At 41.2% G+C, this 19,204-nt stretch overlaps 1 protein-coding gene across 2 annotated transcripts in view; it reads right to left on the bottom strand.

Moving 5' to 3' along the window:
- Positions 1–19,204, bottom strand: part of LOC149191368 (magnesium transporter MRS2-F-like) — a 437,743-nt gene that overhangs the window by 118,889 nt on the left and 299,650 nt on the right. The window lies entirely within an intron of this gene.

The raw sequence follows: 19,204 nt of genomic DNA, 5'->3' as shown, positions 1-19,204 counted from the left end.
AACTAGGGGGCAAAATTGTAACTGTTGAATTTGAGTTCGTTGACGAACCCCTTGACTACAATCTTTTACTAGGACAACCGTGGGTTTACACTATGGCTACTGTGGTTTCAACATACTTTCATATGATCTCTTTCCCTCATAAAGGCGGAATCACAGTAATTGATCAACTCATCTTCTTCGCCTCTAGTTCACAGGCAACTGGAAGCGTTCTGTTAGTTCACAGACCCCCGCTATCTCTTCAGAACATTGGAGTAGGTCTCTTCAAATATTCTTCCCTAATGGGCACCTTTTCACTACCGTCACCATCACAAACGGCGGAAGTTGCAAAAGTTGAGACCTGTAACATGATATCTTCCACTTCATCTGACTCATGGAAGATTTCCAATAATTCCGAAGTTGATATGCATAATGAAACCATGCCGCTAAGCCCAATTGAGCTCGCATAGCAATCAATCTTTTTGTCTTGCGCAGCAAATCCAAATCCATCATCACCGATTGTATGGGTTGATCGTTCGTTAGAATATGGTACTTCCTCTGATCCTTTTTCACGTACATTTTCTACTGATGAAGGAATCATCCAATCAATGATGACAGAAGAAGAACCATGGGCAAATTATCATCATCGATCCCATCTTCCAGATCACATAGAAGATATTCCAAATGAACTAAATCGCCCTTCAATCATTGATTTCCTTTCAAATTATGTATTTATAGACACAGTCGATTCCGAATGAAACTTATCGAATATTGAAGAAACCATTTCTATCGATATTTCGACCAAACCTGGAATTGTAGAAAATATCCATGTTGGCAAATCTTGTTCTCCATCATAACTTGAAACTTACTGTGCTCTTTTTCGTGAATTCCGCGATATATTTGCTTGGTCATATGAGGAAATGCCAGGTATTGATTCTAGTATAGTTGAACACGAGATTAAAATGTATCCTGATGTCAAGCCAGTACGACAGCGCCTCCGTCCTGTTCATCCGAAGAAGGCTGCTACCATAAAAGCAAAAGTTGAAAAACTTTTGCATGCTGGTTTCATATACCCCGTTCCTCTTACCAATTAGGTTTCCAATATTGTTCCTGTCATGAAGAAACAAGGAACAATACGAGTGTGTGTTGATTATAAGGATGTTAATCATGCTTGTTCAAAAGACAACTATCCCACTCCCTTTATCAACCAGATAATTGATGAATGTGCCAAACGTGAAATATTTTCATTTATGGATGGCTTTTCTGGCTATAATCAGATCAATATCCGCCCAGAAGACCAATCTAAAATTGCCTTTATTTGTCCCTGGGGCACATTCACATATAGGAAACTCCCTTTTGGTTTGAAGAACACTGCGGCAACTTTTCAGAGGGCAATGAATTATGCCTTCCACGACATCAAACACATCGTTCAACCCTATCTAGATGACTTACCTGCTCATTCACGAAAACAGGCTAATCACCCACAACATTTGAGAGCCATCCTTTTACAGTGCCAACGCTACAAAATTCGACTCAATCCACATAAATGTGTTTTTTGTGTTGGTTCTGGTCGTTTCCTTGGTTTTGTAGTGTCCAAAGAAGGGATTCGACTCAACCCCTTGAAGGTTAAGGCAATTCTCGATCTGCCTCCACCTTCCAATTTACTTCAGTTACAGAGACTCCAAAGGAAGGCTAATTTTCTAAGGAGATTCATTCCCAACTATGCCGAAATGGCTAAAGGATTTACTCATCTTTTGAAAAAGCGAATTCCATTCTATTGTGTTAATTTTAGGTATGTTCTATGCTTAGAGCAATTTATTTCAATTTTCACAGTTAGCTCAATATCTTTTCCAGATTAGCAATCACATCAGCATTAAAGTAAACTGCAGATAGAACATAAACGTAAATCGCAGAAGACAAGCCAAGACAAGAGGACACAAGATGTGGCGATAGCCAGGGACAAACCCCAATTTGGGGAAACCCTTGATCAATTCTTCTTCTATGTTCTTCAATAGTTCAGCAGAGAGAGAGAGAGATAGTACATTTACAACAGAAGTCAACACTTCGACTTTCTATATCTACATGAGATCAGTTGAAGACATGTTGCTTCAACTGATTCTCCAAGGTGACTCCTTCACCTATCATTGTGTTGCATCTTGTCCACTTGCTGCACCTCACCGTGCTGCACCATGCTGCACTCATCATCATAGTGCTGGACCTAATGACCATGCTATGCACTTCATGTTGCTGCTCCTGTCACTGTGCTGCTCCAATCACTGAGCTGCTCTCATCACGGATCTGCACCCAATGTTGTACTCATCACTGATCTGCACTCAATGCTGCACCATCACTGATCTGTACTCAATGACTGCTATGCTGCACTTCACTGCTGTCTCTAATACCATGCTGCATCCAACTGCTACATCTAACCAAGTTGTCTAACATGCTGACCACAGAAGCAGTCACATTAACCTTCAGTCCTTATCCTTGTGCAACCTATAACACAATATGCTACTGGCTATGGCCTGCAGCCTAGCCCAACAGCAAGCAAGGTTGTCATATAGTACCCAGCTATTACCCTTGAAAACAATGTCTATCAATCAGCCTTATTGTTGTACAGTCATGCCCAGAACAGATCTCAAATATGTCATGCTGTCATCTACAGCAATGTGACTTAAATGCTGATTAAATACTTCCTTTTGCTGCGGCATAGGACCACTTGTATGCAGCTGATGAGGGCCTCTTCTATTGCGGCTAAGAGCTGCATATAAGGCCTTTTTCACAATGGCAAATAGAAGCTAGATGACGGCTGCCAATTAGGTTGACAGCGTGTCTCCTCATTGCTGCTAGGGCTTCATTCTTCCACTAGACAGCATATAGAAGTCTTCTCAATGCAGTGGCTAGAGTCACCATTATGGCAGCGAATTAGGTGCTTTAAGGATTGCGGATTAGGAGCCACTCAAACATCAGATCAAGGTTCTCTTTTGCTACGTTTTGAGGATCACTTGTGACAACAAATCATGACCTGTGGCCTGGGTATTTAGGACAGCATATGAGGACTTATCCTTCAGCTGTGTGTAGGTTTCTTTTTACTGCAGCTAGGGCTCCCTCTAGTACTCCTTAGATCTTCGTTGAAGTTCCTTAGACTAGAGAGCCTTTTCTGGACAGCGTTGAGGGCCTATACTTTTCTTCCTCCCTTGACTATGGCTAGGGCATGTATCCCTGCGGCTAGGGCACCTCCAAGATTCCTCCTTTAGGGTTGCGTAGAAGGCACCTTCATGACAGCGTATAGGATAGGGCATCCTCTAGGGCAGTGTATCTTCTTTAGGTCTCTCCTCCGACTAAAACCCAAAGAAAAGTGGAGAGGAGGAGATCCCCAAGAAGATGAGTGTCTAAATGACTTGAAGTCCTCCTTTATTTATACTAAAACGTTGAGCACAAGTGGGGTTTATTTAATCGCTGGCCGACCTTGACGAATTGTCCCATAACACAAATAAATTCATATCTCCATGAATACTTATCGGAATTGGATGATCTTTAGATCAATCCTACACCTCTCGATGAAAGGGATCCAAGAAAAATATCAGCTGCCATTAATAAGATGACCCACATGGAGTTTGACCCTAGTTGCCAATTTTAACATATTGGGACCAGGTTGCGCAAGCTTCCTTTGATGCTCTCAAAGATACCCTGATCCGAGCATCATTAATGTATTCCCCTAATTATCAAAACGACTATTTCCTGTATCTCGCCGCTGCAGATACAACCATTGCTATGGTTTTAGTCCAAGAAGAAGATGGGATTGAACATCCGATCTATTATTTGAGTCGTAATCTCAATGATACGGAAGTTAAGTATTCTTACGTGGAGAAGCTAGCTTTGGCTTCCATTCAAGCTGTACAGAGATTTCGCCATTATATCCTGCTCCGAAAGACCACTGTCATTTCAGATTGCAACCCTATGACATACATCTTGTCACGTCAATTGCTGGGGGGAAAATATTCAAAATGGATCATCATTTTGCAGGAATTTGATTTGGAATTCATCAAATCCAAGTCAAAGAAATCTCTAGTTTTTGTCGAGCTTCTTTGCGACCTTCCCTCTACTGCCATCGACTCAACAACGGAACCATAAATTCCAGATGAGTCTCTGTTTTTAATCTCGTCATCTAACCCTTGGTATGGAGATATACTGATCTATCTCCAAACCCAAACTTTCCGGTCTGATACCTCTCGCTTGCAACAGCGACGTATTCGATATCAAGCCAAAGATTATCTAATCATTGGCGACACCCTTTACCGCCGCGGTATCAATACGATTTTTCATAGGTGCCTCACAAATAATGTAAACTTTGAAACGGGACCTATAAACTCAAAACAGGAACTCTAGCCAAAAAACCCCGTAAAAACATCAAAAACAGTACTAAAAATGAAAAGTGTTGATGCTGGAATAACACCTTTTTCTTCTAGGGTAAAATTTTCAACATGTTTTAAAAATGGCGGTGAAAAACAATTTTTTGTGCAAAAATTGTTCAAAAAACACCCTCAAAATGAAAAGTGTTGATGTTCGAATAATACACTTTTTTTCAGTGATAAATTTTGCGCAAAAAACACCCTCAAAACAAAAAGTGTTTACGTTGGGATAACACTTGTTTTTTTCAAGGGTAAAATTTCAACATTTCGAAATAATGGTGTAAAATATTTTATCATGACCCCGAAAAACATTAAAATTTCAAAAAAATAATGAAAACATAAAATAAAATTAAAAATTAAAAATTAAAACAATGAAAAAACACAAAACAAAAAAAAGTTTAAAAAAAAAACAAAACATAAATTAAAATATATACTAAAAACAAAACATAAAATAAAAATAAAAAACAAAAAAAATCAAATATATAAAAAAAGACAAAAAAATATCAAACATAAAAAAAAAAAAAAAATCAATCATAAAAATGTAAAAAAAAAAAAAAAAACAAAATTAACCTATAAAAGATAAGAATTAAAAAACTAAAAAAAAAAAAAACTTAAAAATTATAAACAAATAAATAGTAAGAAAAACATATTTTAAAAAAATGGAAAAAAATAAAATAAAAATTATCTTGTAAACCATAAAAAAAAAAATATGGAAAAGAAAAAAATAAATAAAATAAACTATAAAATCAAGCAGGTAAAAATAGAAAAATTAAAAAGGCGCGCCGCGTCCGCGAAGGTCTAGGATAACCTAGCTGCAGGAACCGCAGGACCACAGGCCGCCACAACTGATCAGCCAGCACAGAAGCGGACAACGGGGTTTGGGTTTGTTCAGCTCCCGAAGACGGTTAACTGCGGTTTGACCGGGATGGAAGACTACAGTGTTACGGACCTCGTGGATTATTCCGAGGATCCTCTGGAGGGGCATAAAATATTCGGAAACCCTAATGAGGCGTCCCCGGTTTTCTTTACACCACCTGTAGAAGAGGCCTCCACACAGGATACCTTACCTGTGGTCACCCTGCCTGATCCACTCTTCTCCTCGATTGGACTGGAAGCTCCGCCACTCTCGCCTGGGACTGCCCTTCTACTCTCCACTCTCTCACCAGACTCCTTGGCATTCGACCCGATCCCATCGCCGCGACTCGATCCTTCATCGGCTCAAGAAGAGACTCGGGAGACAGCAGTAAATCCCCAACAGGAAGCTGGGATTAGGCCTTCCGGTTGTTTCAGTACTCCGGCCCTCAATGTACAGCCCACAAAACCCTCCCCTCCGGTTAGGGTTTCAAATCCACTGGTAGATCACCCGACGGCGCCCTGCACGAAGAAGCGGAAATCGAAGTGCATCAGAGCGACGGCAAAAGACATCACCATAGCCTTCGGTGACCCCACCGACTTTGAGGATACTATGGCACTGGCTCGGACGGTCCTGGTGGGACATGTGCGGGGGCGTACCTTCTCGGCGGAAAGATTGACACTATGGGTTAAAGAAATATGGGGTGCTCTTTTCGCAGAATTGCCAGAGGTACAAGAACTTCCAAGGGGATGGTTCTCACTCCACTTTGCGAACGAGGGCTTCACGGAAACAGTACTGGCACAGTACTGGCACATAGAAATGGCACCAGTGCTATTGAAACGGTGGAGCCCCCTATTCGATCCTGAGCGCGAACAGATTGGAGCAGGTCCACTGTGGGTGCGCCTGCCGGGGCTGCCTTTACAATATTGGACTGAGGAAGCATTTATCAGAATCGGGAACGCACTGGGCACGTATTTGGACCATGATCGTTCGTATAAGGATACAAAGAAAAGAACCCTAGCTAGAATTCTGGTGCACCTGGACACACGGGATGGCTTGGAAGAAAAAATCACACTGAAATGGGGAAAATTCAGCAGAACACAGATTTTGGATTATGAAGGCGTTCCATTCCGCTGCAACCGATGTCACCAAGTGGGTCACCTCTTCAAGGACTGTCCATTGAACAAAAGTCAGGCTGGATCTCCTAAAATCTCGCCCGCGGCATCCAGAGGTGTCTCCCCAAACATCCCCAATCCACCACCAAGCAGCGCGGTACCACAAGGCTCCCCAGAGAAAGCAGACAAGCTCAAGACAGCCCCGCCCTCGCCTCCACTGACTAGGGCTCGGGCAGCAGCAGCGGCAGCGCAGGCTTCGGGTACCTCACTTATCCCTCCCTCTATCTCTTTAGATCTCTCATCTGTATATGTGAATTCATTTGCATGTACCATGGCACAGTGCACTATCCCTCCGCCCCCTCTGATCCCATCTACTGCTCCGCCCTCATTACCCCTCACATCTTCGCCTTCCTCGCATTCATCATCCAGATCGACACCCTCCCATCCATACTCCCTTCGCCCTCGGTCTTCCCATTTGGAGACCTCTGATACACAATTCGGGTTGGGTATAGTCCCTTTAGGTCCTGGGTTCCTATCTACTCGGGGCCGAAAATCCAATCTCAACAAAGCCATCAGGCATGCAGGCGCGGAGGTGGCTGCTGGGTGCCAAGCCACCATCGATGGGGTCCTTAGAGCAACAAAACCCCCTAAGATTGGTCCCCCATGAAGTGCCTCTCTTTTAACTGCCGGGGCCTGGCTAGTTCCCCAAAGAAACTAGCTCTCAAACGACTTTTTGAGGTCGAATCTCCAGATATCATTCTACTACAAGAAACCCTCGGCCCTGCAGAATCCACTACTCACTCCCTCACCTCCCTGTCGGCAAGATGGAATTTCCTAGCTACTGATGCTATTGGCAGATCGGGGGGGCTGGCGATAGGGTATAATCCCAAATCTATCAGATTGGACTCCTCTTGGGGAGGCCATGGCTTTATGGGAGTGGACATCTTCTCTATAGACCTTGGCCTTACCCTTCGTATTGTCAATATATATGGACCCTGTCAACAGCGGGAAAGTTTTTGGAGACAACTCCTCAACTGTAACCTTCTGTCACTTGACCGCATCATTTTGGGAGGAGACTTGAATTTTTCTCTGGGGTTCAGGGAGTCATGGGGTTCAATGGCCCAAGTAGATTCCATCACAGATTTCATGAGGAGCATCTTGGAGCAGCACGATTTTATTGACATTCCCATGCAGAAGCCCCTCCCCACGTGGAGAAACAGAAGGGTAGGGACAGCTGCTCTGGCTCGCAGGCTGGATCGTTTCCTGCTGAAAGGTCCTCTGATACAACAGTTACATTTCTATAAACAATGGGTGGGAAATGGTGGTATATCTGACCATTCCCCTATTTTAATGGATATCCTGGGCCCTCACCTGAAGCCAAAAGCCCCATTTAAGTTTAATCACATATGGCTTCAGGACCAAAGCTTCTCAAAATTGGTCACAGATTTCTGGAGAGCACATCCCATTGACAGAGAATCTTCTATGGCTAGGGGATTCGTTAAAAATCTCACTGAACTAAAACATATTGTGATCAACTGGGCCAAAGATAAGAAGACAAGAGAAGATGAGCAGCTCACTACAGTGGAAGAAGACTTGAAAGCACTTCTGGATGAGCGAAATCTGGGTTTCATTGCGCAAGAAGACAAGGCACGCCTGGTGGAATTGGAAAACCAGAAGAACAATATACTCAAAAGTAGGGAGGAGTCTCTCAGACTGCGCAGCAGGGCAACTTGGCTCAAAGCCGGAGATGAAAACACAAGATTCTTCCACAATTTCGCAAAAGGAAGGAAAGTGGCAAACACCATTTGGAACCTCCCCCTTCCTGAAGGTGGACTGGCGGATTCCTTTAACAAGCTCTCTCAACTCGGTACTGCACACTTCAGAGGATTATACAAGAGCCCTGCAGGCACAAATCTGGCTGAAATCATCAATGTGGCCTCTCATTTCCCCAGATTTGTAGATGAGGAGGATTCTGAAGGACTATCTGCACCCGTCACTATGGAAGAACTGGAAAGTACACTCAAATGGTTTCAAAGGGAAAAGAGCCCTGGGCCGGATGGCTGGACCATAGAGTTCTACATCGCATTTTTTGATCTCATGGGAGGAGATATCCTTAAGGTGGTAGAGGAAAGCAGATCATCGGGCCGTCTCTATAATGCTATAAACTCCACCTTCATTGCCCTCATTCCTAAATCAGATTCCCCATCCTCCTTTGACGACTTCCGTCCCATCTCCCTGTGCAATGTACTCTATAAAATTATCTCTAAGATCATTGCCAATAGGATCAAGCCCATCCTGTCTAGGCATATCGCCCCTCAGCAATTTGCTTTCCTGGAAGATAGGCAGATCCATGAAGCTATTGGCTCCGCCCAAGAAGCTATTCATTCCATTTGGACCAAACACCTTAAGTGTATTCTGCTGAAGATAGACCTATCCAAGGCATTTGACCGAGTCAGTTGGCTTTTTATTAAGATGATTCTCATTCATATCGGTTTCCCCCTCGCTCTCATCAATTGGATCATGGCCTGCATTACAACTCCCACCTTCAGTATCTTGATCAATGGATCTGCTTCTCACTTCTTTCACTCCGAAAGAGGGCTGCGACAGGGCTGTCCTCTATCGCCACTCCTCTTCCTATTGGTCATGGAAGCCCTAAGCCGGCTAATCATCTCGACAAAAAGGGAAGGGACTATCAGAGGCCTCAAAATCACTGATGAATGCTACCTCACTCACCTACTGTTTGTAGACGATGTCCTAATCTTATTGGATGGCAGCATACAGGACACATCTACTTTCATTCGCATTCTAGGTCTCTTCTCGCTTGCTACGGGTATGGAAGTAAATCGGTTGAAATCCACTATCACTCTGGTTGGTACTTCAGCTAACGAAACCCATATGGCAAGGCAGGCTTTTCCATACTCTACTCAGCCACTGGACAGGGGGCTAAAATATCTTGGATATTGGCTAAAGCCGACATGCCAAAAGATCGCAGACTGGGTTTGGCTGGTAGCAAAAGTGGAAAAAAGATTATCTTGCTGGAGCCACAGATATCTATCCAGGGCTAGGAGGTTAACCCTGATCAAATCTGTACTAGAAGCAACGCCGGTATTCTGGATGGCACTTGCCTGGATCCCTCGGAACATTCTGGCAAAACTACAGCAATTATGCAATAGATATTTATGGGCAGGTAATCAAGACAAGCGTATCTTTGCCTGGATCGGCTGGAATAAGATAGCTTTACCAAAGAAATGGGGAGGCTGGGGGTTAAAGGAGCTCCCTACCTTTGCAAAAGCCCTGGCAGGGAAAATGGGCTGGGCTCTACTGACGACACACAGCTTATGGACCAGACTTACCTACCATAAATACATTTGGCCTCTCAGCATCATCGATTGGGTTAGACTTCCAGTATGGAACAAAACAGGCATATCATCCATCTGGAAGGCCTTATTACACTCTCTGCCACTAATCAGAGACAACCTGGTATGGCGTATCAGAGCCGGGAATAGAGCTCGGATCGGGCTCGACCCTTGGACCGGCAGTGGCGGGAGACATTTACTCCCTCGAGACTTGGTGGATTATCTCGCTGCACAAGATATCAAAGTGATCTCACAGATCGCGGATCATGATCATTCTGATATATTCCATCAGGCATGGAAATCCGCGCACCAGCTAAACCTCCCCAGAAGATGGCACCCAGCTTGGAGAGAATACAGAGAGGCCCTGATTGAATCACATATCAGAATTACAGAGGGGCCGGATGAACTCGTTTGGAACCTGGCTGAATGCGGTCTATACACCCCCAAGGCAGGCTACAACCAGCTAATCATTCATAAGAAGCCCGAAGTCCTAGCTAGCTGGTGGCAGAATATTTGGAAACATTCCGCATCACCTCGCTCAAAGCTCTTCACCTGGTGTATCTTGCGAAATAAAATTCCCACTGGAGAACAGCTCATGCAAAGGGCACAGTACGGTCCTACCTGGTGCGTTCTATGCAAAGAAGCCACAGAATCATCAGAACATATATTCTTGAGATGTTGTACTACACTGAACCTTTGGAAAAATCTTAAGAACTTCACAAATTACTCTGGTGAATGGCACGGAACAGATCTCATTAACGCCTGGACAGAATGGGAAAGGAGAAATAAAGGTTCAAAGAATATCAACCTGCCCATAATTGTAAACTGGTCCATTTGGAAATCTAGAAATCGGTTAATATTTGAGGACAAGCCGATTCACTGGCCATTGATTGAGGCTGGTATCATCACTGCCCTGAGAGAGCTTCCAGACCCGCCACCTCCAAAACCTCGACATCCTACCCCGCCCCCTCACATCGATCAAGGCACACCTTGGGCCTACTTCGACGGAGCCGCAAACATGCAGAGCTGTGGGGGCGGCATCATTATCCATATATCAGAACATCATCTATACAAAATTAAGGCTGGACTGGGTGCCGGAACCAACAACTATGCGGAACTCATCACACTGCGCCACTTACTTCATTTTGCACTGAGTCACCACTGCACTAGCATCAACATATTCGGGGATTCTCAGATCATCATAAATTGGTTCAATGGCACATCCACATGTCACATACACACACTCAGCATTATTTTGAATGAAGTACTCGAACTCAAATCGGCATTTAACAATATCACTGTTTCACACATCTACAGGGAACATAACAAAGGCGCTGATAAATTATCCAAGGAGGCAGCGATAATGGACAAAGGCATCTGGGAGATCACCGAGATCCAAGACCAACAGGAACAAAAATTTTACCACCGTCCATACATAGACCCGGGATATCCAACCACGGGTCATCTAACAGTATAAATGAATTCGCACGTCCATGACAGCAGTATATATATTGACAAGTTTGTAAATTTTTGTTTTTTCAGTTAGATAGGTGCCGGAAAGGCACACTGTGAACAGCTCAAAACAGAACACCCTGCGTGGTAAATATGTACAGCAACTCATACCGATATTTTTGAAAAGCTCAGATGTAACAGAATGACCATGGCATATGCTTCAATGCATCTACACATGTAAATTTTTCATATTAATGAAATTTACGGATTTTTCCAGTGGAAAAAAAAAAAAAAAAAAAAAATTTAAAAAAACATTAACAAAAAACTTAAAAAAAAAATTAAAAACAAACTAGTTTTTAAAAAAAATTGAAAATTAACAAAAAAAAAATTAAAACTACTAAAATTAAGATTAAAATGTTGATTACTTAAAAATATAGATATATAAAAAGACAAAAAAATAAAAAATGTTAAAAAAAAAATTATCTCATAAACCATAAAAGGATTTGGAAAAAAACAACAAAATTTAAAAATGTGTATAAAATTAAGTAAAAAAAAAAACAACAACAAAAAACATTAACAAAAACTAAAAACAGAAAAAAGACAAACTAGATTTAAAAAAATAAAAAATAAAAAATAAAAATAGAAAATTAATAAAAAAAAATAAAAAACTAGTAAAATTAATATTAAAAACATTTAAAAAAAACTTAAAAAACAAAAATAAATTCAAACTATAAAAAAAAGAACAAAAAAATATGAAAATTTTAAAAATATATATATCTTTTCAAATTAAAAAAAATAATAATAATAATAATTAAAAAACATTTAAAATTTAAAAAGAAATATTTATTTTTGATTTTTTTTAAATATTTTTTACTAAGCCTACCTCTTTTATTTAGAAACAAAAAATTAAAAGAATTTTAATTGTTTTTAAACAATGTTTTTTTTTTTAATTAAAAAAAAAAAAATTACCTCCGCTTGCCCGGACGCTCGTGGTGGCATGGCCCTGGGCAGAGAGGTTTGTATACAGACCCTCCGCCCAGGGCCGCGCCACCACGGGCGGCCGAGCAGGCGGAGAGGCCACCCAGGGCCGCGCCACCACGGGCGGCCGAGCGGGTGGAGAGGAATCTCCTCTTCGCCCGCTCGGCCGCCTGTGGTGGCTCGGCCACGGCTCCACCACGGGCAGCCGAGCGAGCGGAGAGGAGATTCCTCTCCCCCTGCTCGGCCACCCGTGGTGGCACGGCCCTGGGCGGAGGGCCTCTCCGCTCGCTTAGTCGCCCGTGGTAGCGCGGCCGTGGGCGGAGGGCCTCTCCGCCCACTCCGCTGCCCATGGTGGCGCGGCCCTAGGCGGAGGGTCTGCATGCAAACCTCTCTGCCCAGGGCCGCGCCACCACAAGGGCCTGGGTGTAGGCGTCTGCATCGACCGCCCGTGGTGGCAGAGCCTTGGGCGGAGGGTCTGCATGAATCGCCTCTCGACCCGCGCCGGCCGCTCGTGGTGCAGACCTTCCGCCCAGGGCCATGCCACCACGAGCGACCGGGAGGGTGGAGGTAGAAAAAAATAAAAATAAAAATAAAATTGTTTAAATAAAAAATTTTAAATTTTAAAATTTTTGTATTTTTTTGTTTTTAAATAAAAAAGGTAGGCTTAATAAAAAAAATATTTTTTTTAAAATAAAAAATAAATATTTCTTTTTAAACTTTAAATGTTTTTTAATTTTATTTTTTTAATTTGAAAAGATATATATTTTTTTAAATTTTCTTTTTTTTTTGTTTTTTTTATAATTTGAGTTTATTTTTGTTTTTTTAGTTTTTTTAAAATGTTTTTAATATTAATTTTACTAGTTTTTAATTTTTTTTGTTAATTTTCTATTTTTTTTTAATTTAGTTTGTTTTTATTTTTATTTGTTTTCCTAGTTTTTGTTAATGCTTTTTTTTTATTTTTCTATTTTTACTTAATTATATATATATATATATTTAAATTTTGTTCTTTTTTTTTTTTCCAAATTTTTTTATGGTTTATGAGATCGTTTTTTTTAACATTTTTTTTGTCTTTTTTATATTTGTTTTTTTAAGTAATCAACATTTAAAAAAAGAAAATAAAACAACACGAAAATTCGTTAAATAATCAACATGTTTCAAAATTAGCATGAAAATCACTAACATTTAAAAACAAATATTTATATTTGATACATAAGAAAATTTGAAGTGTCAAAAATATGCTTCCAAAAAAAAAGTGTATTTTGCATCACCACTTTTCAAAATCGAGTCACGTTTTTACTACCCCTACGAAATGAGTAATCATATTGGTTATTTAAAGTGCCAAAAACTATGCTCTAAAAAAAATATGTGTTGTGCATTGCCCCTTTTCAAAATCAGGTCAATTTTTTGCTATCTCTACGAAACGGGTAACAGTATCAATTCCCGTTTCAAAGTTTACATTGTTCACATGTGAGGAAGCCGAAAAAGTTCTAAATGATTGCCATTCTAGTGCTTGTGGTGAACATTTATCTGGTTATGCTACCGCACAGAAAATTCTCCGTGCTGGTTACTTTTGGCCTACCATATTTAACAATTGTATTACTGTTGTGAGAAGTTGTCATGCATGCCAGATTTTAACCCTAAAACTCGATTACCACCTACACCACTGCGTCATGTCATCGTTGTTGGACCATTTGCAAAATGGGCCATTGATTTCATGGCATGTAATCCTCACTCGGGCAGGGGGCATGGGTATATTATTGTCGTCGTTGACTATTTTACGAAATGGGCCGAGACGATGCCTACATTAAACAACAGTGGTGAGGCAGCTGCAATTTTTTTCTGCAACCATGTGGTTGCACGGTTTGGTGTACCACAAGCTGTAGTTACAAATCATGGTTCGCAATTTCACAATCACATGATGACTGAGTTAACTGCCAAGTTAAGACTCTCACATGATAGTTCTACTCCTTATTATCCACAGGCTAATGGACAAGTTGAAGCCATCAACAAAGTCTTTAAGTGAATGCTTCAACGAATGATAGGAGTTCACAAATGAAACTGGCATTTGATATTGTACTCAGCGTTGTGGGCTTATCGAAGCTCGGTAAGAAACGCAACTGGATTCACACCTTTCCAATTGGTGTATGCTTTTGAGGCAATCTTGCCAATACAATGTGAGATCTCATCACTAAAACTCGCAATTGACTTGTTACCTGACGCTTCTGATGAAGAAGCACGTTTCTTAGAACTCATCCATCTAGATGAAACACGTCGTGAAGCTGCATTGGCTAACGAAACACATAAGAAACAAATTAAAGCGCAATATGACCGCAATGTCAAGCCTCGCATATTCTTAGAAGGAGACCTGGTCTTGCTTTATGATCAAGAAGTCGATAAATTAGGAACAGGAAAATTTGAACCACTATGGATGGGCCCCTACATTGTCAAGTGTGTTTTGGCAAAAGGTGCTTACGAGTTGGTTGATTATGATGGAATACCATTGCTGCAGCCCCGAAACGGGCTGTATCTTAAACTTTACTACACTTGATTGTGCGTAGTAAAAACACTATATATATGCTTTGATTGCGTGTGTGTGTCACAGTGTGACTTTTGGAGTTTTTATGTGGTTAGTAATTCCGCTTTGCATTTGTTGCAAATGTCGGAATCTTTGGAACCATTTGTTGGTTATGCCAATGGTGCTAGTCATCGTACGCAGAATCTATCCTCTGTAGCAAGGGCCATATTCGCTCCAAGTGGCAAGTTAGTGAGTTTTCAAGGGATTTGTATCAGTCATTCTACGAACAATATCGTTGAGTATAGCGCATTGATCGAACTCCTCTTTGATGCCATTTCACTTGGCATTCGCCGAATCATCATTAGGCTAGACTCACAACTTGTCGTACTACAACTTACGAATGTTTATACCGTCCGAAATCCAACTATTCATCGTATATTCCTTAGAGTTCGTATTATAGAAAGACATTTTGATTACATTCAATATCAACACATTTCTAGAAACTTTAACACATTGACTGATTCTTTAGTGAGTTACGTGTTAAACAGACATTTACAACATATGTGAAGAGTAAATGTTCAATTCACATCAACAGTTGAATAGGATTACATATAACCATACAAATACACTGAAAGTAAAATAGATATATGTTCAAAGTTTTTACAAAAATTTGTGTCCAAGACATGTTGGTCATCTGACCTCAAAACCTCAAAATGCATACAGTAAATCATCCTAAGTAGATCTAATGATGCTCATGATAACAGGTCACTGCCTGAGCTATCATGCACAATAGCCTCATCCAACGGTTAGGTACACCAATAGTATGGCACTGTAGTCTCATCGGTAACTCCTCGATCCGAACATCTGGTATACCGAGGGTTAACCCCTCTATATGATGCTGCAACTCTGCCAGTGTCTCGGTTAGATCTAAATCCTGGAGAACTGCTCTTCCGACATCTATCTCCGCTGGTTCACTCGCCTCCTATTAATGACCCATTGGTCGAATAGTGCCAACATCTGTATACATGAGAACATTTTTAGTTTAGTCTTGGAAACATCAAAAAACACAAAAACATGTAAAAACTCAAAAAATAAAAAATGCATGGTTGAAACAATTTACCTATAGCACCCCATTGAGCACTTGCTGGTAATCTCAAATCTGGATCTCTACGGAAATCCATCCCTACATATGGATGCTCCTCTATGACAACGGAGCCAACTGCAGAATGCAGTAGAAAATGAGATTGATGGCTGACGAGCATGTCTAGCCATCAACTCTACCCATCTCTACATTGTGGATCTCTAGGACCAGCTAAACTCAGTGTCACATGCTGAGGTTGCATCAATGGAATTCTCTCCAAAGTAAAAGCGATCAAGATCGATCCATAGCTGAAATTTTTTGTCTTACCGCTTTTTACTTTAGTCAGCTGCTCTTTCATCAAAGAGAATACTGCCTCACACCAGTTGAACATAGTTGGCTCGAGACACTCAAGCGCATACTGCATGTATGATCTATTCGCAACATGAAGTGTCACGCTACCTGCCAACTTTGTGATAGTAAAGAGGATTGTTCACAAGGGCATATCACGAACATCCCTAATGTCTATCTTTTCAACTTTGCTAGGCTGTGTACCTGGTCAGCAGAATTGTCGAATGTAGTCCCTCACTGATTCACCCCCACGGGCAGAACCTGAAAGAGAAATGGGGGCACCACGTCTCAACAATCCTGTGAGAAAGTAAATATCATCGATCAATATAGGGAGCACTTTGTCCCCTATGTGAAAAACCTGTTCCGTTGGATCCCATGAATGAACCAAGAATTGCAATAGTTCTAACTGTTGCCTCATCCCGGATAACCTGAAATATTTGAGTAACCCACAATCTCTGAGGGCCTCAACAGTACCAGGATCATTTAGGGAAACCATATAATGTTCTTCATGTTCTCTTTCATGCCATGTGATAGTTATTATGATCCGATCAAAGTTTGAAATCACACCATAGGCTTAGTTAGGATCCATTTCATGCAAAAAATTGAAGAGATTTTGGGTAGAAATGATGAATCAAATTTCTAAATTGCACCCAACGCACCCCTGATCTTTAGATAGTGTGATGCAGAGCAGTTTCCCTTCTGTTTGACTGCTCTGTAATGCAGTTTTTGATGCATAAGGGTGCGTTGATCCTAGGGCGTGATATATTTACCCTAGGGACCCCAAAACCCTAAAAATTTTCCTAGAAATTGAAAAAGAATGACCTTAAATGAAAGAGAAGAGGTAGATCTCCTACCTGGTCTTGACGGCACGAAGAATGATCCACAGAATCTCCTGCAATCAGCTGCTGAAGTTTGAGGTAAAAAACTGGTTCAGAGCACAAAACTGAATGGTAAATGTCAAATGGTAAAATGACTTGGTAAATTCTTGTTTTATGGTTATTTCATGTTCATTAAATGAATAAACTATAGTTTTTACCTATTTTTACCAATGAAATAGGTATGTTTAATCTGTTTGGTGGTTCTTTGAGCAGGTTTACAGCTGACATAGTGAATTTGACGTGCATGATCGTAAAATGCACTTTTGACCACATTACGTACTTTTATCTCTGTTTCAAGCTCTATTAAACATCGAAAAAGGAACCCCCCTAGAGTCCTATTTCAGCGCTTTTCACTCTCAAAATATGAAAAGATTGCTGGGCGCTTGTCCTTTTTAGCTCGTAAACGGATTGGAAACGACATCTACTCAGTATAAGTTCAACCCGAGGAGTCAGGGATTTGATAGCACGGGTGAACTCAACATTTTGGAGAATATTTCAAGTGGATTTACAGGCAGTTTCCAGCAAGTCGAAATTGGTAGCTAGCGCTGAGGTGAGGCTCCAAGGGGGTCAAAAATCAGAAGTCTAAACCAACCAAAATCCTTTTTGGGTTTTTGACAAGGATCCCAAATGTAAAGTTTCATAATTTTGTGAACACCAGAGGTGGGGTTTTAAATCGTATCTTTGCAGAAGGTAGTGTAGAATTGATTGGGATTAAATAGTGCCTTTGGGGGTCGATTTTGGGAAGTCTAAGTCGGGCCAAACCAATTTTGGGTTTTTGTGGGTTTTGGCCAAAGAGTTCGAGGTTAAAAGCATATAAATTTCTGGGCAGTTTCAGTGCACCTTCCAGCCATTCAAACTCCAGTAGAGCAGCAGTTTCTAGGCAGCGTAGTGCAGATTGGTGCAACAGCTAGGCAGCCTCCAGCTCAGCGATTTTCCTAACTGGGTTTGGTCCTTCGTGTCCTTTCAGACAAGCCCAGGTGCACCATTCCATCATCTATTGTATTTGACTTGCAGAAATATACTAAAATGGCTCAGAATGTCTCCATTTGTAGCTTTTATATGGATGTTTGTTGAATATTTCGTTTTTGTAATTTGTTGCATGTATTATTTGCTTGTTATCACTTGTATTCCTATTAAGAATCATTACACATCCCTAAGGCTAAACCTCAACAGGATCAATCCAACCTTTTGAAGTAAATATTTTTGTTTGGTCATTTCCTTTCACCTTGTCCATGATAGGAACATCATTGGTTGGTACATTCCATCCCCAAACCTGGATTGGGCCCACTTGACCCCTTGTGGTCCCACTTCTCAATAAATATTATTTGTCAAGGACCATTTGGGAATCCGAGTTTTCCAAAGATTATAGGGATTGAGAACCTCGTCTATAAGCCTATTCCTTCTCCCTCAACCCTCCAATCCTCACCCCTTACCCCTGGAGCACCAAGTCCCTTGCTTAAAGAGAAAGTGAGTTCCATTCTTCACTCCATCCTTGGGAAAGGATTTCCAGGGTCACTTTCCACCTATCCATTGACATATACTTTACAAGTGATCCCTACACTACCGAGACTCCTCCCATCGGTGAAAGTCCGTAAAGAGCAGGTAGACATAGCTGTGATAACAGTGGGCTAAGCCTCCACCGTTGCCCTTAACCTAGCAGTTGCCCTCTTAGGAACCCCTTTTAGGTCCCCTGCTGTTTTGAGTGGTAACAAGACCCAATTTAACAAATTAACTAGAGATCAAAACTGTACTCTAAATATATAGAATTAAATCAGAAACTGAACAGAGATCAAAATTTACATATAAGTACGTACTTGGATATTCTATTTGGATAATCTGGCTGTTGTTCCTCCTAATCTAATCCTATTAGCAAACCGACAGAATCCACCATGCCAATCTAAGTTCAACCTCTTCAGTACCCAGATCCAGAGGACTTTGAAATTAAGGTCCTCTGCTCCCATGCCTAAAACTCCAAGCATAGAGGCTCAAATTTCCCAGATCTCCAGCTTATTTCTCGGTTTCACAGTATTCTCTCCAACTCCCACAGTCAGAAGAAAAATCGTCTACCCTTAGTGTCCCTCCCTAACTCCCTTATATGCATAAAATCCACCGACTCTCAATCCTTCGAGTGTCAGTGTCTTACATTCTAGCATCCTCCTTTTTTTTTAAATCGGTTACCTTCATAATGATATGATGCATAGGTTGAATCTATTCATTTAATTTAGTTAGAGTTAATCTTA

Source organism: Pinus tabuliformis, chromosome 2_2 (genome assembly GCF_031772625.1).
Source record: "Pinus tabuliformis cultivar Carrire ecotype Pingquan chromosome 2_2, CPIR1, whole genome shotgun sequence".
Lineage (NCBI taxonomy): Eukaryota > Viridiplantae > Streptophyta > Pinopsida > Pinales > Pinaceae > Pinus > Pinus tabuliformis.
This window is presented reverse-complemented; position numbering and strand designations above follow the sequence as displayed.